Here is a 22830-nt window from a genome sequence, read left to right as displayed (position 1 = left end):
CATTTCGAGTAAGGCCTAGTGTTTATGAACAGTCAATCTGTTTACGAGTAATTTTGTTCGTGGCTATTGAGGGTCGAGTATGCTCATGAGTTCAAACAATTTGTGTGGTTTTGTTTGTGAGTATTTTTGTTTATGAGTAAGATGTTTGACGAGTATAGAGAGAAAACGATCGAGCACGAACGATCATTTTAAAAAATTGAAATTGTTCGAACAGGTTCGAACATATTCATTTGGATCTCTGTACTACTACTACTAAGTACTACTTACCTACTATCTCATCGGCTATACATTCTTCCTAGACACACACATTTTTTATTTGTTCCGCGTGATAGGTCTTTGTATTTACCGAGTTGAATATGAACTGGACTTCGAGAAATGCACACAAGGAACGAAAAAACAGTATAGCTAGTCTACGTTTTTTTTACGTAAGGGAACGATTTATTTTCGTTAACTGATGTATTTTTTCATAAACCAATGTATAATTTCATTAATCTATGAAGAATTTTCATAAACTGATGACGATATTCGTCAGTAGCTCAAGGAAATTAGTCAAAATATGGGCATGAAATCGCATTTTTCGCGGGACAAAATTTTTTTCATGAAATGTGTTCGGGTGGTTGTCCTTATCATAAAAGTCAATTTGTTGGGATAATTGGAGGTTGGGAACAGCCGCCATCTTGGAAAAGAGATTGGTATCGTTTTTATTGAATAGCTCCATTGTTATTCATTTTAACAAAAAATGACAAAGGTAAGACTTATTAACAATAAAATTATCTAACAAATGATATACAAAACAATTCCGTGAGTTGATTAAATAAAATTTTATAGTTGCTCAAAGTGCGGGTTTGTATCGCAAGGTTGGGACAAAATGACATTTTTTCATATATCTGACGAACTTTTGATTTGTTTGGATAATTCTTCATGAATGAATTGTAGTATTTATAATTACCTATAAAATGAGCCCACAATCGTTTTTGTCACCATCGTATTGTAGAAGTAATCTAACTCCGAAACTCTCCATGTACTAGTCAAAAGTAAGAAAAAAGCTGTTTTTTTGCTAGTATGCCGAGAAAATTTTGGGAGTAGAGGTATAACCAAAATATAAGTACGCAGTTTTGCAGCCATACGCGTGTTAATGTCGATTTCGAAGGTCTGACAACTCTAATTTTGTGCTTTATACGGTTTTTGGGGGGTTAAATAACGTAAGTTTTCCAGTTAATGTGAATGGGCTAAATTTATACTATTTGAAATTATAAATATACAAGCTGATGCTCTATTATTTTTCCTAAATCTGGACACCTCAATCTCGGCTATGGGGTTAATAGAACTCACGATATAAGCTTTTTTAACTAACCATATCAGGCTTTTCAATTCAAATAAACAAACAAAAATCTAAACAAAAAAAGCTTCTAAGGCCTATTTGCTCATACTAGTCATAAATTCTGATCTTAGATAGGACGAATATAACTCTTATGTTTTACTTAGTTTATTCTAAGTTTCTAAAAAATATTTATGTTCCTCCTAGCAACGATTTACTTTCATGAGAGAAATCGCTGAGAACTTCAAATTAAAATGTCAAACAACACAAACGTCAGTTAATTTGAATTGTTTTTGAGCAATTTACCGGGAATAATTTAACAAATTTATTATTTTGGCAATTTTAATTGCAGAAAAAAAGTGTAAAATAGTGAAAGTGGCAATAAAAGTGTATTTAATTTAATAAAAAAATTATTTATTTGACAGAATTTGTTTTGTAAATATTTTTATTTGTCAAAAATTAATATGACCAATATAAAAACAAAAAGTGAACAGTGTTTCAAAAATGTGTAAATTTTACCATCGGTAAATGGTTAATTCTAATGAATGTGAGTAAATATATATTAAATTGCAAATATATTTCCTTTTTTACCACATGCATCAATTTTTGAAGCCGCGTTCTTTCTGTTTTGGTCAATTAAATACTTTAAATAGAACATAAAACCCTTAAGTTCTACTATTTCTTTCCCCTAAGTTATGTCAAACTTAGAGCAATTTATGACCCAATTTTGAGTTCGTGCAAACCACTATGTTGAATTTAAGCGTTTATGTTTCACATATATATTTAAGACTCGTTTCAGCAAATGGGCCTAAAACATAATCGTATAAACGGCTTATATATAGTTCTATTGGTCACATCCTCAAGATTGCACAGTGGGTCACCTCGCATACAAAGTGCGGTCAAAAATATAATGACCATTTTTTTTTAATGAAACACCTGTATTATCATTTTATATGATTTATTATTGCAAAAAAATGCATCAAGTCAGTTTTTTGAAATTTTGGTTATTTTCAAGAAAAATAAAAAAAGGTAAAACATTTTTTTTTTGAAAATATAAAAAAAAATGGTTAATGCCGGAAATGGACCTGCCTGTCAGTCGAGCACTTTACCCTTACCCTCTAGTTCAGTCTTTTATAAAAATAATAGTGCCAAAAAGGAATTTATTTAGTTTTACGTTGTAATTTTTTTTTTCTCCGTGTATCGTCATTTAAACTCGTATTACTCGAAAAGGGGAAAAAAACGGCGCTATTATTTCGAAAGGTAAGACGGTATTATTCATTTGAGATATTAAATTGTAGAGGGCACTCGAAGGCAAACAAACTAAATCTCTAATTTAATGAAAATTGACCTAAATAAAAATGGTTAAAATTGCTTCGCTAACGAGCCCCATTACAATTAGCCTTAATGTTGTTTAACAATATAATTTATGTTTTTAGAAAGTATTAACCTTCTCGTTTAATATCCATAACAATTTAATACTGTTCACAATTTTTAACACCCGCTATCACTATCGCAAGTTCACACCTTATAACTGCAGCGATTAAAAAACTGTACCTTTTTTTATATACCGACTATGAATGGCTATTAAGAAATGAAAAAAAGGGTGACCGTCAAATTTTTTTTGGTTTTGGTTCGATGGGAGATTGTAGAACGTTGTTTAATCATTGGATTTTAAAAAATTGACATTTACTTTTTTTATTTTTGACCTATGGCGGGACCCACTGTGGATTGGGGTGTTCAGATCTAGGAAAAATAATAGAGCATCAGCTTATCTTCTTGTTCTTTAAACTTTAGAACCTTGAAAATACAAACACCTTTTTTTTGGCATTATACTGGTCTCAATAGTTCTTTTATATGAAATTTCTACAAGCTTTTTTGTAGATTAGCTCTTATTTGAGCTCGAAAATTAAAACTTTAAAAAAGATAAAAAATAACGAGAACGTTTTAAAATTAAAAATGCGTGTTATAAGTGCGGTACTTTTAAGTGGAATGATTTTATTTCTGGATTCTAAATGAACATTTATTACGAAATTGGCCTGACTTTCCCTGCCTCCAATTCCGCTAATCGGAATGTCCTTTCTTCGCTTTATGTTCCCTAACTGCTGGGCTAGGGATGTTGTAATAAAATGTAATTGAGATCCCGAGTCTAACATAGCACGACAAGGAATACGAGTTCCTTTTGAACTCACGCCGTTCACAATCGCCGTGGCGAGATATACCTCGCGGCCCTTTAATACGACCCCTAGAGAATTGTTATTATGGGACCCTGAAGGAAACTCACCCACCCGACCAATAATATTATCACACTTACCGGATGCTGGGTTTTTTACGTTGACATCTTTTTTATTTGGATAGTGTAGTAGAGTGTTGTGTTTCCCGTTGCAAACCTTGCATCTACGTTGCTGTTGACACGATGGGAAACGATGTCCTTGCAAACAGTTGGTGCAAAGTTGAAGCTTCCGCACCTGCTGATTGCGATCCTCAACTGAAAGATTAATACATTTTTTACAATTAAAGATCTTATGATTATTAGTTTTACAATATGGACAGTTTGAAACTTCCCTATTTTCAGATGCGGTGGTTACCGCTTTCTTCCTTTCATCTGATTTCACCGTCTCCAGGGCTTGGAACCTGCATTCGACAAATTCCAGTAATTGGGTTAGAGTTGGTGTTATTCTTGGTGCTTGTAGGGATTCCTCGAAAAGCATTCGGGTGTCTTTGTCCATTTTTTCCAGCAATAGATGTACAACTAATGGGTCCCATCCACTGGTGTCATAGCCGAGATTGTTGATGGCTTGAATGACTTCCTTTGTTGTATCATGCAGCCTCTTGAGACTTCTGACAGTGTCTACGATGGTATTTGATTCGAACAATCGGCTTAACTGAGCGGATAACAGCAACCGCTTGTTGTTGAACCTGTCAACTAGAGTGTTCCAAGCCAATTCATAATTGTCATCAGTGGCATGGAAATGTTGAATGAGGTTTTGGGCATCTCCAGTAAGATTTGTCTTTAAAAAGTATAATTTTTGAGCCGGTGCAATTGGTTGGTTGTGCACCATTTGTTTGTATAGATCGAAGAACTGCGGCCAATTAAGATAGCTTCCATCGAATTTTGGTATCTCAATTTTTGGAAGCTTGATTGTTGTTGCTCGTCCTTGATTCATTTGAACTGTTTCAGCTGGCAATGTATTAGTTGGTAGCCAGGTGATCCTCAAATCTAATTCATCCTGGAGCTCAAAGTAAAGCTGTATATCTTCTACATCGCCTCCAAGTCGTCTATATGTTGTTGTTATTTCATCCCAATTGGTCATTAGGGTTTTTGTTTTTTGGTTAAATTCTTGCGGTAAAGTTTCCCGCAATTTCAATGGGCACTTATTAAGACCTCCTTGAAATATTTTGCAGAGTAATCGGAATTTGCTATCCGTAGTCATCCTGTTGACCTTTACACTGGTGTCATCTATTAAAGTGGGCTTTATTGTCAGCCCTGGTGGTATGTTAAATTTGGAAATTGCTGCGGTAACTCCCTCTGAATGCCCTGCTGGGGGCTTAACGGCTGCTGGTCCTAAGAGGGCTTCTTTTAGCTGCTCCCGCTGAGGATGGACTGCTGCGGTCTCCTCTATAACCCCATCAGATTTTTCTTCTTCCGCTACTGCAAACCGCTTGATGATGTCATCTTTCATTTGATCATGAATTTTTTTTACCCCATCGTAAAAACCTTTAGTGAAGTATTCGTGTTCCAGTTACCTGCGGATAATTGTCTCTTATCTCGCTATCAACATTGTCGAATACTTCCCATAATTCATTTAATCTTGTCCACCGCGCATTTAAATAATCCAGGGTTTTCCTTCCTGGACCATCCTTTCCGTAATTGCGAGCAAGTGTACAGATTTCTTTTCCTACAGCTTCTTGCTGATTGGTAAGTTCTTCAATTGTAGCCACCATTTTAATTATTTTTTATATTGAATTGTTAGTAATTGAAAGGAACTTCTTTTCTTTTTTTTTTTCTTTTTTAGTCTTCTTAATAACGACTCACTTCACAACACTGTTTTCTTTTATTTTATTTTATTAATTTACAGGCCACTAAACTCTTTTAGTAAGTCCTGTCACGGTCGCCAAATGTTCTTTAAACTTTAGAACCTTGAAAATACAAACACCTTTTTTTATTATTAATATTGATTACAATTTTATTTGAATAAGATGACTTATATTTTCTTATTAATATTGATTACAATTTTATTTGAATCAGATGTTCACTTGAAAGTGGTTGGACAGCGAGTGCCCATTATGCCGATCATTCAAAGGTACTTTGCCAAAAATGACAAGTCAGCATAATGAACACTCAGCGCGTGAGACTAAACATTGAACTTTTATTAAATGATCTTATTTCGTCTGGTCTCACGCAGAAGTAGGAGTTGGGTGGAAATATGATATGGTAGGAAAGGTAAAAATGGGTGATAGAATACAAAAATAAGTAGGTATACATAATTATACTTAAAAAGAACACTCAGTGGGAACTGGTAAGAAATCATTTCCCATCGTGTCAGCAACAATGCAATGTGATAATACTATTGGTCATATGGTTACTTAAAATGTCACTATAAAAAATGTTTACTTAACACTTCTAATATATAAAAATCTCGTGTCGCAGTGTTTGTTATCAAACTCCTCCGAAACGGCTGGACCGATTTATATGAAATTTTGTACACATATCGGGTAGGTCTGAGAATCGGCTAACATCTATTTTTCATACACATAAATGGTAAGGTTGGTCCACCATAAACTTTTTTTTTTTATTGTGAGAAAATATTTTTTTTTTAATTTTTTTATAATTCACTATTGAAAAATACATACAACTCTAAATTGAAAACATTCTAAGACCAACCATGTTTTTTAATCGCAATTTTTTGTTGAAAACTATAGTGTTTTATTGTTGTGAAACATTTTTTATATGTTTTTTCTGTCGAAAAATATGAATGTTTGATCATTGTGATGTCAAATAAATCACATTTTGTGGAAAATGGGGAAGGGTATAGACCGACTCAAGACAAGATGACTTTGTACAGCCCGTATCAGGCAGCTTGACTCAATACGCAAGTAGGCGCGTATTTTTTCGAATTTAATTTTTCATGAATTATGACAAATTTTGTTATTGGTTGGTTATTGGTTGGTGATCGGAGTGTTATTACGATTTGGTCAGTTTTTTTAATTGGAATTCTTTGGTGTCAACTGGGAAAGCGAATGTGAAAGTGATATTTGGTATTGGTTTTGCACAGAAACAATATATGTATACCTAGTCTAAGAGCAAATTTTGGGAGTGGAGGTATAACCGAAATGTGAGTATGCAGCTTTATAGCCTTATGGGCTTTACGATTTGTGTTTTTATTGGAAAAGGTTCACACACTATAGAGTCAAAAATTGGAAATAAATACTAGAAAAGGTGGAACGAAGTCCGCCGGGTCAGCTAGTATATTTATAATTTCAAATAGTATAAATTTAGCGATTTAAATTACTAATTTCCCTGGGCTGATGTTGAATTTCATAAGTTACGAAAAGTTTACGTTAATGACATTTTTTTTTTTTTTTCGTTAAAATGACTATGAAATTTTTCGTAAGATGATGAATCTTTTCATTATAATGGATTTTTGGGCTCTAAAAAGGGAGAAAAACTGTATGAATCATTTTCATTAAGTGATGAAGGTTTTCATATTACGAAAAATTACATATTTTCATTGAGCCAACGAACGTTTCGTTGGGCCAACGAAAATGTAGTGTATGAAACTATTTTCGTATTGTTACGAAATTTATTATTTTCAGCAGAGTAGAGATGTAATTCCAGTAGGAACCTACAGTTGGTTTTATTTGAACAATATTTGTTCAAAAACTTTTTCAACTACATAAACCCTTTGACTGCCAAGCTGTTAAGTGCCCTGGTATTACACATAAGATGTCGCTGAAAAACGGTTGACATGGCAGGCAAAGGCTTAATGTCGTTTTCGATTCAATGATTCAATCATTCTGAAATCCAATAAAAAAGTTTGAATCGCTTCCACTCAATTCTGAAATTTAGTATCTGTATTGGTGAAAAATCAATTTATTTTCTTTTGTTTTTTCACTCAGAGAATTTGTTTGACGTTTAATTACACTGTGTTACAAAATAAAAATCATGTTAATTACTTTAGAAGTGACCTAGCATAGGTTGTAGGTATTACTGAGTACCTACATCATATTTCCACACTTGAAATTTTCCATAGACCCTCAAAATTTCAAGTTATCATTAAAAAACCATTTTTCAATGTTTTCACATTTCAACTCAATTTTTTACTCAGTCATTTTTGGGACAGTTTCAGACTTTTTTACAGATCTAATTAAAGGAGTACTCGCTCTTTTTGAAAAAATTTTTTTATTTTGCTCAGCACCAAATTGGGTGTAGATTTTATGGACTGAATCTCAAAATACAACATTTTTTCACTGATTTTTAGAATTCGGAGACCGTTTTAAGCTAAATTTTGTGTTTTTTTTATAAACAGTCTTACTGTTAGACTTAGACTTTGTGGAAGCTATGGTTTATTTACTCGAGAAAGAAATTTCAATTAATTGCAAAAAAACCCAATTTTCATGTTTTTTTGCAATTTCCTCAAAATTTTGAGGGTGTTTTGGCAAAACTGACAGATTCGGATTCAGCAGGGCAAAATACATAAATATAAGCAGGTCCGGTCAAAAGTATTGGCACTTTTTTTCGGGCCTGTGTTATCAAGGGCAAAAAAAAAATGAACAGTATTTAAAATTAATATCTGACATCTGAGCATCCAAAAACGTTACCAAAAATTTTCAAACGAAGTTACAATGATAATAATAATAATAATTTAACAATGAGTAACAATAATAATTTAACAATGAGTAACATTTTTTTCTAAAAGTTAAACCATTACAAATTTTCTACAATTAGTATGAACAGAGAAGTTAGCTTTTGTTGCTTCGATTGTCCCAAAAAATCATAGCTTCCACAATTTCTAACTCATTTTAATAAAAAAAAATTTATTTGATTCAACATAAATATGACAGTTTATAAATTTTTTTTTTTCAAAACAAAAAATGTAGCTTTAAACGGTCTTTGAATTCTAAGAAAAACGGTGAAAAATGTTGTATTTTGAGATTCGGTCCATAAAATCTACATCCAATTTGGCGCTAGAGCAAAATAAAAAAATATTTTTAAAAAGAGCAAGTACTCCTTTGTTTAGTAATGTAAAATCTGAAATTGGCCGAAAAATTACTGAGTAAAAAATCGTTGAAATGTGAAATAAAATTTTGAGGGTCTATGAAAAATTTCAATTGCCGAAATATTGGTCCATATTAAAAATATCATCGAATATCAATCACTACCACTTGGAGAACTGACAAAAGAAGCCCAGTGCAAAAATAAAGACTACCAGATATCAAAATACGTGCAAAGTTTCAAGGATTCGGCAGAATGAAGACTTATTTAACATGCTTGCAACCTCATCGGATCCACTTATTTCTTCCTTAGGGCATGTAAGAAACCAAAAAGATCGGAAAGAACAAAACTCACAAGAAATGCTGAGTTTATTACAAATTATCCCGGACTTAGATGATAGTTTTCAAGAAATCTAGCGTTGTTTATATGTTAATTTGTTACTTTTATATTTTTCCACTGTTTGATTTGTAATATATCACTGAAATACACTGTACAAAAAATTCAAAAAAAAATACTTTTTTCCCTACTGTTTCACTCGAATTGGTTCTTTTCCTTTTTCCCCACTGTGTCACTTCACTGCAAGCAAAAAAGTCAAAACGGGCCACTGTGCGTCGGTCTATTCTTATCCATATCCGTAAAAAATAAAGAAACACACTTTTTCTCCATATTACCAGCTATGATTTAGTGATTTATATATAGGGGCGCCTTTGCAAAAATTAAATTGGTTGGAGGAATATTAGGGTACCTTGTTCTATATAGATGAACGAAGATTTTGGACACCATTGTCCTTCCGGAAGCCAAACAAATTAACCCAAAATTTGGGGGTGTCTTTATTTTTGGAAAAGTTTAAGACAAAAAATAAGAGCGCCTTTGAAAAAGTAAAATAGAAAAAATATTGGGGCGCCTTTGTGAAAGTAAAAACAAATAAAACATCGACTGAAAAGACTTCGTTATATTTATATAGACATTTATATAGACATTTGTAAAAGTTCAGTTCTTGCGCCCCTGGGCGACGGCTCATGCTGCGGGAAGTTGAAGTCGAATAGTATCACAAGTTAGGTTCCATTGAATTGTTTATGATTTCAATGCAGTCAAGACATTTTTCGTATAAATTACCTACACTGTGTTACAAAATAAAAATCATGTCAATTACTTTGGAAATGACCTACCAGAGGTTGTAGGTAATAATGAGTACATCCCATTTCGGCACTTGAAATTTTTCGTAGACCCTCAAATTTCAAGTTATCGTCAAAAAACCGTTTTCAATGTTTTCAGATTTTAACGATTTTTTACTCGGCCATTTTCCGGAAATTTTGAGGGTCTACGAAATTTTTTCAAGTGCCGAAATATGATGTAATCAGTAATACCTACAACCTCTGCTAGGTCATTTCCAAAGTAGTTGACATGATTTTTATTTTGTAACACAGTGTTATTATTGGAGCTTGAACAGATATACTCGTAAATACAGATTATGCATGAGTAACCAGTCTCTAATTTTATTTAACTGTAGAACTGAAACTATCAACAAATTTGCATATAAGTTTTTTTTTATCAGCTAACAAAATCCCACCGCCTACTGTATTTAGACCATTTAAGTTACCTATGTCTATCACGTCTAAAGATTTGATATGATCCGTCGAAAAGCTTAGAGCTTATCCCCTGAAAAGTCGCAAATGTTTGCGTTAAAACGCTGTGGTTACACTATGTGTGTATTTAACATTTACAAAAAAAAAATTACAAGAACACGAAATAAACAAATTGGTTTTGGGGGGGTAAAACTACGGAAGTTTCCGATCTCCTTCTGGGTATCTCTGCTGATAACTACAAAGGTACCAAGTTTGAAGAAAATTGCTTCGGAGGCTTTGACTGTAGCTTGAGGTACATAAAAACATAAATACCTATACTAAGAGACTGAATTACGAAAAAATTGCTTCGGGGGCTTTGACTGTAGCTCGAGGTACATACAAACATAAATACTGAGAGACTGTATAACGATACGAGACCCATTTTTTGGCATTCGCTATCAATCGCCTAATTGTTGTCTGGAGTTCGATTTTTGTTACGAATTCTAAACTCGGACTATAGTAGGGAAATTGTCTAATATGTTTTTTGTTACAAAAATATTATATGTACTAAAATAAAGTCTAACTCTGAACTTTATTTTATTTATTTGCAATTTTACAGGCAGCAGTTGTTGACATTGTCGATATTGTTGAGATTATCTACGTTGCAGACTATTAAAGTCGACACGTTGAGGAACAACGCTGCTGATATTACATACATATTTTACTATGGCGATTAAGGCCGTGTGTGAATTGCGTTAAATATTTAACTATTTAACGCAATTCACACATTTATTAAATATTTGAAGCTTAGGCCGTGTGTGAATTGCGTTAAATAGTTAAATTCGTGTTAAATTTTTGACACTATTGAGGTGAACAAAATAATTTCAAAAAAAGAATTTATTGTTTAAAATTTTGTCTGCCTTTTTCTGCCATGATACTCCTTTTTAATAAAAAAAAAAAAAATAAAACAAAACCATCTGCAAACAAAATTTAACTCAAATTTAACTAGGTCCCGGAGGCCAATAAATTTTTAACAGCTGAAAATTTTTTATTCACCTCAATAGTGTCAAAAATTTTACACGAATTTAACTATTTAACGCAATTCACACACGGCCTAAGCTTCAAATATTTAATAAATACCAAACACATTTTCAATCATCCACTCTACTCAGGTGCAAACATTGAAGGACTCTTAATTTATATGATTTTTTTTGTGTGAATTAGGTAGGTTCTCAGTAAATAATAAATATTCAATTTGAGTGTCCTAAAATGGCAATAAAATATCCAAATATGATATTTCAATTACCCACCAAAAACGAAAAGTTATTACTGTTTCAATTTGTACGATGATGTTGGCATAAACATGATGAGTATCTATCATAATAATCATCTCACAATTCGAGTTTACATTACACTCCCTACATTTAAAGCGTCGCGTCGTAGGTAGGCTTAAAGTTGACACAAATATTTGATAGGAATATATTTATGAGCCGATAAAATATGTAAATGTAAACACATTCAAATATCTGTGTTTTATCAGGAAGCTTAGGACTGAAATTAATTCAGTTGAAAAAGTGACTACTATCAATGCCAAATCATAAAGCATGCTAATCTCATCACATTCTCTGTTCTGAAGCAACAAGATATAATATGATCAAGGCTCATTATATGTAATGTAAATGCATATGTTGGTGGTGAGTAAGTTAATTTACAACTAACACAATTATAATTTTTAAAAATTAGTAAAATAACCTAATTAAATTCAAGACTAATTAATGCATATAATAAATTAAACAGATCAAGAAACTTATGTCGTTTGCAAAAATTATGGTAATCCGGAATCCGGAAGACCTCTCCGAACTCCGATCCCAAACGCAAAAAAAAAAAAACAGCTAAACGCATGTCCTTTCAGTTTGAAGTTTCATGTCTTTATGTAGGTATGTGCTTTTTTTCACAATCCCTCTTGATAAATAGCACTGTGTTCGAAAATGGAACTTTTTTTTCCGACAGAGGGCTCTCATATCTACTAAAGATAATTCGAGTATGCTGAACACGATGGCGTACTTAGTTTTTCTGGATTAGGTCAAATAAGAAAGATTTTTGCGTTTGAAATTTTGTTTGCACATGCCAAAACCGAGCGTATAAAACACCATATATTTTCCAATTTTTGATTTTTATCGATGAAAAATGATGGAAAATCTATTTTTTCGGAAGGATTATTCGTAAAAGAAGTTATTTGAAAAAAAAAATCTGTCGAATGACATTTTAAATCATTATTTTATGGCAAAAAACGTCGATTTTTCTTCAATTTTTCTTATATTTTTCGTATTACTTAAATTAAAATGCAGCACTCGGAGCCAACGATTTGATCTTGTATTTCAGGATAGAATATGGCTTTGTTTACAAATAAGAATAGGCAGTACCTACCTATCTACAATAATGGTTAAGCTTAAGAGTGAAAAAGTAGCAGTAAAACACTGTTTTTTTCAATTTTTTAGTTTATAAATAAAATAAAAAAATTACAAAATGTTTAAATGCAATATATATGTAAAGGAAGTGGGGGCAAAATCGTTTTCTTACTATGTTGTATGAAAAAAAAATAAATAATAAAACTGACAAGACTTGCAATATGAAAAAGTGGTTTTTGGTATGATCGAGCAGTTGTGAAAGAATGAATCCTAAAGGTTTGAACCTTAAGAAAAAAAAATATTCTAGAATATCAGGTAAGATCGGAAGGGGGCAAAACGTCCATGGGCTCAAGTAAGAAACCGATGAAGATATACCATACGAGTGTGATTATTGCGAATAGATTCCATTTTCAAAAAAAGAAACAGTCATACTACCAACAAAATTTGATATTAGGTACATAAAAAACCCACTTAAAAACTTTTCTTATCTCAAAATATTTTCTTCAGTTAAACGGGGTTCGTTTAAGTGAAAACCCCCCTTAAGCTAAAGATGGACTGTGACAAATATATTATTTGTTGTGTATGTAAGCTCATATAACCAGATGGAAGTTATAGTATAAATATGTTTTAATATAAAAAAAAAATTGAAAGAAAAATGAGTTTTTGAGCTTAAAACAAATTAAATAAAAATATTGATACCATGCCTGATTTTTTAATTAAATATCTACATCTACATATGTTTAATATTCCAGAATACTAACACATAAAAGGTGTGTACAAAAAAATGTTGAGTTTTCGCATACATTTCTACTTTTATAGTTAAAAAATGTAAGAAAAAGTGAAAGAAAATTCGACTTTTTTTTTCATAAAATAATGATTTAAATAGTTATTCGACAGATATTTTTTTCAAATAACTTTTACGTAAAATATTTCCAAAAAATAGATTTTCCATCATTTATCATCTATAAAAAATCAAAAATTGTAAAATATATATGGTGTTTTAAACCCTCAGTTTTGGCATGTGCAAACAAAATTTCAAACGCAAAAATCTTTCTTATTTGACCTAATCCAGAAAAACTAAGTACGCCATCATGTTCAGCATACTCGAATTATCTTTAGTAGATATGAGAGCCCTCCGTCGGCTTTTTGAACTATCACAGTGTAATTAACTGCAACAATATTATCTTCTTCATTAGGATGATGCAGAGGGTAATAGATAGTAAACCGTTTTTCATTGTAGGAATAGAAGTTTATCTTCTTCGTTTGCTATATAATGCCTTGATTTGATTTTATCTTATCTTCTATGTCGACGTTTCGTGTGCTTACACGCTTCTTCAGGACTAAGAAAAATAATTCTAAAAAATGCTAAAACATATAGAATTAATACTTATCTTTAATGCTCTTATGATGATTGATTGCTGTGAAAGGTACTTCGATAATCAATCAAAAATATCTTGAAAAAAACGTTTTTGTTTTGAAATATTGAGGGGCCAAAAACAAAAAAATTCAAGCTCCCCTTTTTTCGATTTTTCAAGTTTTTATACTTTTTTCAACTTTTAAAAAGTGTTCTAAACTTTGTCCAAAAAATTTGATTTAAAAAAAAAAAAAATTTGATATCATTAAAAATAAAAATTTTAGGACCTCAATTTTTTGGAACAATGTTTAGAACACTTTTTAAAAGTTGAAAAAATATAAAAACATAAATACTATCTATTGTATAAAAAAAAAAAAAATATATTATCACTTCAAAATCGAGAAAAGCAGAGGTTTTTGTAATTTTTATAGACTTTTTATTTACTTTGTCACTTCAAAATCGAGAAAAGCAGAGGTTTTTGTAATTTGTATAGACTTTTTATTTACTTAGTTTTTTTTTAAAGTTTGGTTTCGTACCAGAATTTATTTTACCTAGAAAAAGAAAAATATTTTTTGTTTAGTGAAATTTCTAAAATCATGAGGGAAATTTCTTAAAGCTTCGCACAAAAATCGGTTAAAACAATTTGATCCCATTTCAACCAAACTGTAGTGGACCTGCCCAAGATAAAACCTTAAATGCGATATGCGAAACGTATGAAATTCCTATGTTGTATTCATTCAATACAATTTTTGTAGATGGCGTAGAAGGGATTCCATAGTTGTAAGGGGTAGGTACGTACTAGAGCTGTAGCAAATCGTATGTATTCGTTACTAAAATGCAAGTATTTGCTTCGGAAACGAGAACGAAACGTTACTTTCTGAAAAGTATCGTTACTCGTATGTTTCGTTACTGGGTACTGAAGTAACGAAATATACGAGATACGAAACATATGTAAGAGTAACGACCCCATTCCAATTTCAATACTAAATCATCCGATACATGAGATACGAAACGAAGTGATACACTCAATTTGTCGCATTTAGCATCTTCTATCGACATCGTTACCGTAGTCGGAATGGTAACTCCAGATAATTATCTTGAGTTCACTTTTATCACAATAAAGACAATAGTGCCAAGGTATCGTTGTGTTATCGATAATAATTTATACAGAAATATCAAAAGAGACGTTTTGGTATTTTCTTTATGCGCCGCAACCAATATGTTTATGACCTTTTTGTTAATGGTCTTGAAATGTAGTTTAAGAATATACAAAAGTATTTTGGTTTTTCAAAAAGTTTGTTTATTTTCACTGCAAAATTTTCAACTAAAAAAAAAGCAGAGAAAACGAGGTTTGAAAATCACTCTCAATAGAAAAAAAAAATGAAAAATTTTTCGACATGGTTTTATTGAAGTGTTAATATTCCGAGATCTACGCGATGTACTTTTGAAATAAAGGTCTCTAAAGAATTGTGATGAGATTACTGAACGAATATAAACAAAAAATTACCAAAGTTTTGTCGAAAAATTAGGAAAAAAAATAAAAAAGTTTCCACATTTGATTAAAAAAAATCGAAAAAAATCAGTATAGCTACCTTCAAACTATTATAACATGAGAACTCCGCAACTTAAATAAATGTTTATGGCCTTAAAATGTAGCTTAGATTAAACAAATTGTTTTTGGTTTTTTCAAAAAAAAAATGTTTACACCCTTATACCTACCAACGTACGAAAAATACTTAAAGTACCAAACATACGAAACGTATCAAATACATGAAATATACGAAATGTACGAACATACGAAGCATGCGAAAGTAACGAAACATGGGAAACACACGAAACAAACGAAATATACGAGATATACGAAAAATGCGAAACATACGAAAGTAACGAGTAACGATATTATTGATGCGGGTACTAGTATCAAAAGTAACGTATACTATACGTGCGGGTACTCATTTTGTCGTTACTTTTACAGCCCTAGTACGTACCAAAGATGGGGTCGTACGTAGAAACTATAAGGTATAATTGTAAAAAAAAATAATACTGTAGGTAGTGTCCGACCGAGGCTTCGGCCGGATTCGGCCAAACCTTCGGCTTCCGCCATTTTAGACCGAAGTTTTTATCCATTTGGTAAGGAGAATTCTTGACTTTTTTCAACCTTAGGCTTCGGCTGAAAATCGACCTTCGGTCGGACACTAACGATCGGTCGGATCGTTAAATACCCTTACCCAGGAGCCCAACGTTTAATAATCTCAACATAGAGCTCGCTTTATTAAGAATATGATTAATATGTTCGGGGAGTTGTAAACCAAAACTAAAAAAAAACCCTAAGGGCCAGTTGTACAAACGTGGTTCACCCTCGGATCAACGTTTGAACTCGGTTCAACTCATTTGCAGTGTTGTACAATCGAGTTTCTGGTCTTAACCCACTGCTGAGCCACGATTCGAAGTTACCCACCGATATTGGTGGGTTAGCAGTGGTTCAGTCATGGATCAGGTGATTTAAAGTGGAAAAAATGTTTAACTTTCTCTCGATAGAAACAGTGGTGCCAAGGTACTTTATTTGTTGTGTTATAGGTACTTTGTACAGAAATAACTAAAAATATTACCAAAAAAAAAGCGGAGAAAATGGGGGTTAGAAAAAGCTCTCATAGAAAAAAATAATAAAAAATTTGTTTGGCATGGTTGCATTGAAATGTTAATATTTCGAGATATGGGTCAAAATCATGGAGGTGGGAAATTTCGATGACCGAATTCTTAAAAAATCAACTTTGTTTTTCATGCTCAAATGTTCGCTTTAGCCATAATTTGTCGGCTCATGAACGGGAAGAGCACAAAAATGTATATTTTTCAATTGACCGCAAAACCCCAAAAATTAGTACTAGAAAAACGTTTCTCGAAATGGTGGTGATCTCTTCAAAAGGACTTTAGGGGTCTAGAAATAGTGTCAATGTGAAGGATATATTAATAAACTAAGATAGTAGGTCTTAAATAAATCAAATATAACTTTATTTCTTGGGGCAGAGACCGATTTCTACAAAAAAAAAATGCTTTTATGCACCTCCGAAACACTTAGGCCATAATTTTTTCTTTTGTTTTTGTTGTAACTTTTTTGATAAAATTGTTTATTACAGCCATATTTAGATAGGATACTGAGTAAAAATACCCAAAAAATGCAAAATTATGAGTGTTGTAAGACTACATTATTTATTCAGATTCTAAGAGCGTTCCCGGAAATGACGTTCCCGGAAGTGACGTTTTGACCTTAATTTATTTTTATTTTTTATGTAACAAAGTAAAACGAAATATTTTTGAGATAATATTGTACTGGCCTCGATTTTTGATCATAATATCACCAACAAATTAAAATTTCAATCTAGCTATACCCCAAAACAAGCGTTCCCAGAATGACGGTTACCCGACAAACAATTTTGGTTATATAAAGCTTTACAGATGCAATTGTTGCTTCTTTAAAGCATTATAGAAGCAAAATTGTTAGTAGGGTAATTGATGAACGGTACTTAAAAATGAAACTAAAACTAGTTTCTAACATACATTTTATATACATATCTTTCTAATATATAAAAATCTCATGTCGCAGTGTTTGTTATCAAACTCCTCCTAAACGGCTGGACTGGTTTTTATGAAATTTTGTACACATATCGGGTAGGTCTGAGAATCGGCCAACATGTATTTTTCATACCTCCAAATTGTTAGGGTGGTCCAGCCAATTTTTTTTTATATCTTCTTGGAACGATCTTTTCGAAATTTTTTGTGTATGTCGGGAAGTCTGAGAATCGGCAATTCGAGCAACATGAATTTTCATATGATAAAATGGTTAGGGTGGTCCAACCAAAACATGTTACATATTTTTTTTTTATAAAGACCTATATTTAATGTTTTAACCCGATTTTTTTTTTGAAAAGATTGACTTCCAAATTGGAAGTAAATAGCAGAAGAGGTGTAACGAAGTCCGCCGGGTCAGCTAGTTTATCCATAAAAAAAGGTGTGGAATGATAAACCTATATAAAATTTACTTTAAAAACTGCTTGCAGCACCCTCTTGTACGTTAGATGATTAAAATATTGATGCATTAATAAATGTTGGTATTATGCGTCATTTTTCTTGGGACAATTTTTATCAATGTATATGCAATGGCCATACGAATGGTTTTGTTTTTTGTGAAATTTTTTTTTGGATCCATCATGGATGTATGGCCATACCACTACGGAGTTAAAAAAAAAAACATGAGCACGGCACATTTTTGACAGACAGCTGACAAAGTGTATGTACAGTGGTGCCAAACATTTTGAACCACTGGCCTATTAGCACTTATACCGTGATTGTACAAGGATGTTTTTTAGTGCATATCATAAAATTTTCCCCTTTCTCAAAAACTACATTTTTTCATTTATATATAAAAAAAAAACGAAATCGGGATTTTTGAAATAAGGTTTTTTCACCTTAGGTATATGACTGTATTAACTTAATCGCTTTTATTGATTTTTTAAATATATATTAATTTTTTATAAATGGATAGGTACAATTTTCTTCACAAAATAAAACAACCAGCCAAGAATCCTCCTCCTCCTGATCAGTTCACTAAATGAATGGTCCGGCCGCCATTAGAAGTGGCAATAACTAGTTTCACTAAAATAATGCTTTACTTTTGTGTATTTGATTCTAAAGGCTTAACTACATTGACCTAAAAAGTGAAAAAGTACAATAGTGAACATTTTCAAACTGATTTTGTGAAGATTTCCCGAAATGGAAAATTCACAAAAATGAAGCAGAAAGCTTATTTTTTGGTCTAAAACCATTTTTTATGCTCTTTTTTACAAAAAAATTACTCTTTGCAAAAAGTGGCCAATGTAGTTACGGCTTGAATCACAATTAATAGATGGATTTTTAGTAAAATCAAAAAGATAAAAGACGAAATATTTTCACGAACGAAAATAAGGAAATAACTGACAGTGAAATTAGGTATATATGTATTGTATAAACTAAAATTTGTATATAAACCTGAACGCAGTTTAGCTGACTCTCACTAGATCCACAACTGTTGAACCTGGTTCAAGAGTTAACTCGAGTTCACCTGATCCGTGGGTTAATCCTCAATTTATAAAACTGGCCCTAAGTTTTTGGAGGTAAAAACACGACAGAGTTTGTATTGCGGAATCGGAATGCAATAAGTCAAAAACATTCAGATTAAATTTTCTACTTAAAGGGTTCTCAACAAAAACATTACTGGCGCAAATATATAGCCAGTCTATTTAAAATTCAGTATGTCAGTAGCTGTGTTTTTTTGGCATTGCTATGCGTATCCGCAGTTGGCATTTACATGAAATAACAACACGGAGCTGCCGATAAGAATAAAAACTAAACCAAGCTGCGGATAGAATTTTGACGAAAAGTATAAGTTTACGTTTTCTCTTGGTTCCTGCACATGTTAATTTTTGTTGCGTGTTGATATTTCGCGACCCTAGAACAACAAGGTTCTAAGTACACCCAGGTGAGTTTTGAGAAAAACGCTTCTGAATATTGAAACATCTTTATACGGTAACTGTGTATGAAAAGTTTGATTTTTTGTTTATAATTCGATGAGTTATAAGAAATCTTTAAGATTTTAGCTTAAAACACAAATAAAAACACATTTTTAACCCTTAAATTTGACTTTAAAAAACCATATAGGACTTCGTTGCTCAACGATGCGACAGTTAAATTTAGAACAATAAGGTTCTATGTACAATTTTTATTCTTGTGACCTTAGTTATTCGATATTGAAGAATTGGGATGCGTTGAAAAAAAAAGATTTAAATAATTTTTTTCTTTTTGTTTTAGAGTGGTGGATTTCTGCAATTATTTATTATTTTTATAATTAATTCTATTTCAAAAAAATAAACAAAGTCTAATTGCTTAGCATTCAATTTTTTCGTCTAAACATGTACCAAAGTTCTAACTGCAACATTGTTTGCAGTTAGAACCCTATTGCTCCCAAATCAAATCGAAAAAGAGGCAGATAGAACTCTGTATCTCTAAATATTTTGTGAAACAAAGTTCTAAGTGGAAGTTAGAACCTTATTGTTTAAATCTCAAATGAAAATTGTGAAGATAGAACTCTGTAGCCCAGGTTATCTTCGGAATGGAAAAAGATAGAGCAAAATAGATAGCGGGAATCGAAAGAGCAACACGATTTTACCTAGATTTGATATATAACTCATTTTTTTTTCAAAATTGTCGGTTAGAACCTTGTTGTTCTAAGGTCGCGATTTACAAAAAACACGCCTATTTTAAATTCAGAATAAGTGCCTTCCTACCATCCATGCTCACCGCAAAAATTCATTCTAGAAAAAGTTATTCAAATGAAAATTTCATTAATATTCTATAATGACGAACAGAGAAAGAGAGTAAAAAAGTTTTTTTTTTTAATTATATTTTTTTTATCCAGACAATTTCCTTATATTCAAAAAGCTAATACAAGATGAAACCAACCCTCTTAACTGTCAAATTTTCTTCATGTAATCAAATTCAATGTCATTGTGTCACTTACCGATTGATGAGCGGCTTTGCCCTAAGCAAAATGCGAATTTATCCAATCATTGCAAAGGCCGTTTTCACATAAAAAAATCAATTTCAACCCACGAAACAAATCACGTCTACGCACTTTTTAATTTATTTTATCTTTTTTCTTGAAAATCAAGTACAGCTTAAAATACAGTATAAAGAAGTTTTTTTATTAAGATTTCCATAGAGAGAAAATTTAATCACAATCAAATTATTTTTTTTTTTGTTGTTTTGGTTTTTAAAAAACCAAAAACCACCAAATCAATTTAAAACATTAATTAACTAAACATATTGTGAATTCGGTTGGCAGTTTTTAATTTGCTTTTTGCAATTTTTTTTGCTTGCAGCGTTGAAGGGGGTAATGTGAAAGATAGCTAATATGATGTATCGAGTAAATTTTGCAGAACGAATCACGTTCAAATAACTATTACAAATCAAGTTCAGAATTGCAACTTCATACAACGAGCCCACGCGACATTAGACTCCGTTCACGTTCTATGAATTTCGGTCAAAACGAAGCACTGCACTCTAACACCTTCAAATAGCATTTGTACATTAAAAAGTCGCGGTTCATAGAGATACTACTTAAGTATTTTATCTTTATTCGGTTTTCGAATAGAAACACGTATTAAGTTTCATGAATTTATTGCTGAATTGAATGGCAATTGATTTGCAACGGTTTTGATGTTAATAGGTATTAAATCCGAATGTTCGAAGAAAATAAAAAGAACTTCGCGAGCAAATATTCATTTTCAAATTACTGTTGTGAAAAGCTTAACGTTATTTTGACATCTCTTGCCGAGGAACTGTTAAGGACTAAGTAAGCATTGTCATCTTGTGAGATTTCGTAAACAGTTTCGAAAAGCTACGCATTTCAGCTCTAGTTTCCCCAATTGGGAGAAGCTTTTTCGTTGAGTTCATATTTTGTATTTATTTTCAGTAAAAGAGAAAATTGGGCTGTTCTGTTAAAATTAGAGAGAAGCAAGTGCTGAGCTTTGTTATTTGTTCCGACACTTGTTGAATATATTCTGTTATGAATGAAATTAAACACTCCCTGAAAATCACGTCACAAATTGTGACGACAGACTTGCTGTCGTGCCAATGTAGTGTAGACTACCTACATGAGGTTGGTAAGTTGGGTTTGATTGGGAAGATGTTTTAGCAGCAACCAGAACTCCTAGAGGTAAACAGAAACACAGACCATGGTGTTCTAATTGTGATGATAAGCAACTTCTCATCACACCTTGTGTTTAAACTTATATGTAAGTTGATGCCAGTAATTGAATTGGTTTGTGTGTTAATAGCAGAAAAATAGGAAAAAGAAAGGATGATGAACAGGTACATAGGTAAACAGTGGGAGAAATGATTTAAATTAAATTGAGCGTGAATTTATTTGATCTTTCCTAATTTAAGAAAAATAGAAGTTTTGGCATAGAAAAGAAATCTTTCCATTGAGTGGTGTATAGCTAGGGTGAAATGGTAGGAACGGTCTGCCCCAGGTGTCCCTCTTACCGTCATCGTCACCAACTAGTGACTCCGTATCTTTAGATCAGTCAGCAGAGAAAAAAGAGGTTGTCGGTAAAGCCTGTTTACGGACGATGATTTTACGGGATAATGTCGTAAGGAAACAGGTTGTGTGCTTTTGTTTAAAATGAGTTAATTGAAGCGTTTATTTATTTAAAACAATCAAAATTTACAAGAAAAAGCTAAAAAAAAAATTACCTTTTTTCTTTTCTCATTATATTAATTTTTTATTTTAAAAGCTTACAAAAAAAATTATACCACTAAAAAGCCAAATATGAAAAAAGTGAAAAAATCACTTCCATCACCCAAAAATCCATTTTTTTTTTTAAATAACAACCAATAATAAATTGTATACCATCTGAAAGCCTATTATTTATATCGCCCATGTGTGTTCGACGTCTACAAAAAGAGCTAGATTTTTTTGGACCCAATCAGTTTTCATCAACAACCTATTAAACAACAACCTATATTACGATTATTTTATATCATAAGAAAAAGTTAGATTTTTTTAAAGCCAACCATGTCGAAATTTCAAACTGAGAATACGGTACTTCCCACACTGGTGGCTGGTCATGGGCAACCAACAGATCTCCACAGGTGTTTTGAGGTATTTCTGAAGTTTTTTTAATTTAAAATTATGTAGCTTGTAGTAAATGTACCGTTATGTGTGATATACCAAATGGTAATATTATCATCAATAAAGTTAAATAAAATTTGTATCTGCTCTAGATCATAAGAAAGAACGTGTTGGGAAATGGAACTTTATTTTACCATTATCTCAAAATTGTGATTACAAAATTGATTGAAATTTTGCACAGATATAGTCCTGTCTATTATCTATCTACAATACAAATTTCATTCATTTATCTGTTGAAGAAGTAAAA

General features: G+C 31.9%; 1 protein-coding gene across 4 annotated transcripts in view; it reads right to left on the bottom strand.

Annotated features, from left to right (window-relative positions):
- Positions 1-21330, bottom strand: part of LOC129906320 (orexin/Hypocretin receptor type 1-like) — a 226373-nt gene extending 205043 nt beyond the window's left edge. The window contains exon 1 of one of the 4 annotated variants that reach the window (XM_055982037.1): positions 20409-21330. The gene's annotated coding sequence lies outside the window, so the exon portion shown is untranslated. The remainder of the gene's footprint in view (positions 1-20408) is intronic. The other 3 variants (XM_055982038.1, XM_055982034.1, XM_055982036.1) reach the window with 3 other exon arrangements.
- Between the last annotated feature and the right edge of the window lie 1500 nt (positions 21331-22830).

The sequence above is a fragment of the Episyrphus balteatus genome, chromosome 1 (assembly GCF_945859705.1).
Source record: "Episyrphus balteatus chromosome 1, idEpiBalt1.1, whole genome shotgun sequence".
Lineage (NCBI taxonomy): Eukaryota > Metazoa > Arthropoda > Insecta > Diptera > Syrphidae > Episyrphus > Episyrphus balteatus.
This window is presented reverse-complemented; position numbering and strand designations above follow the sequence as displayed.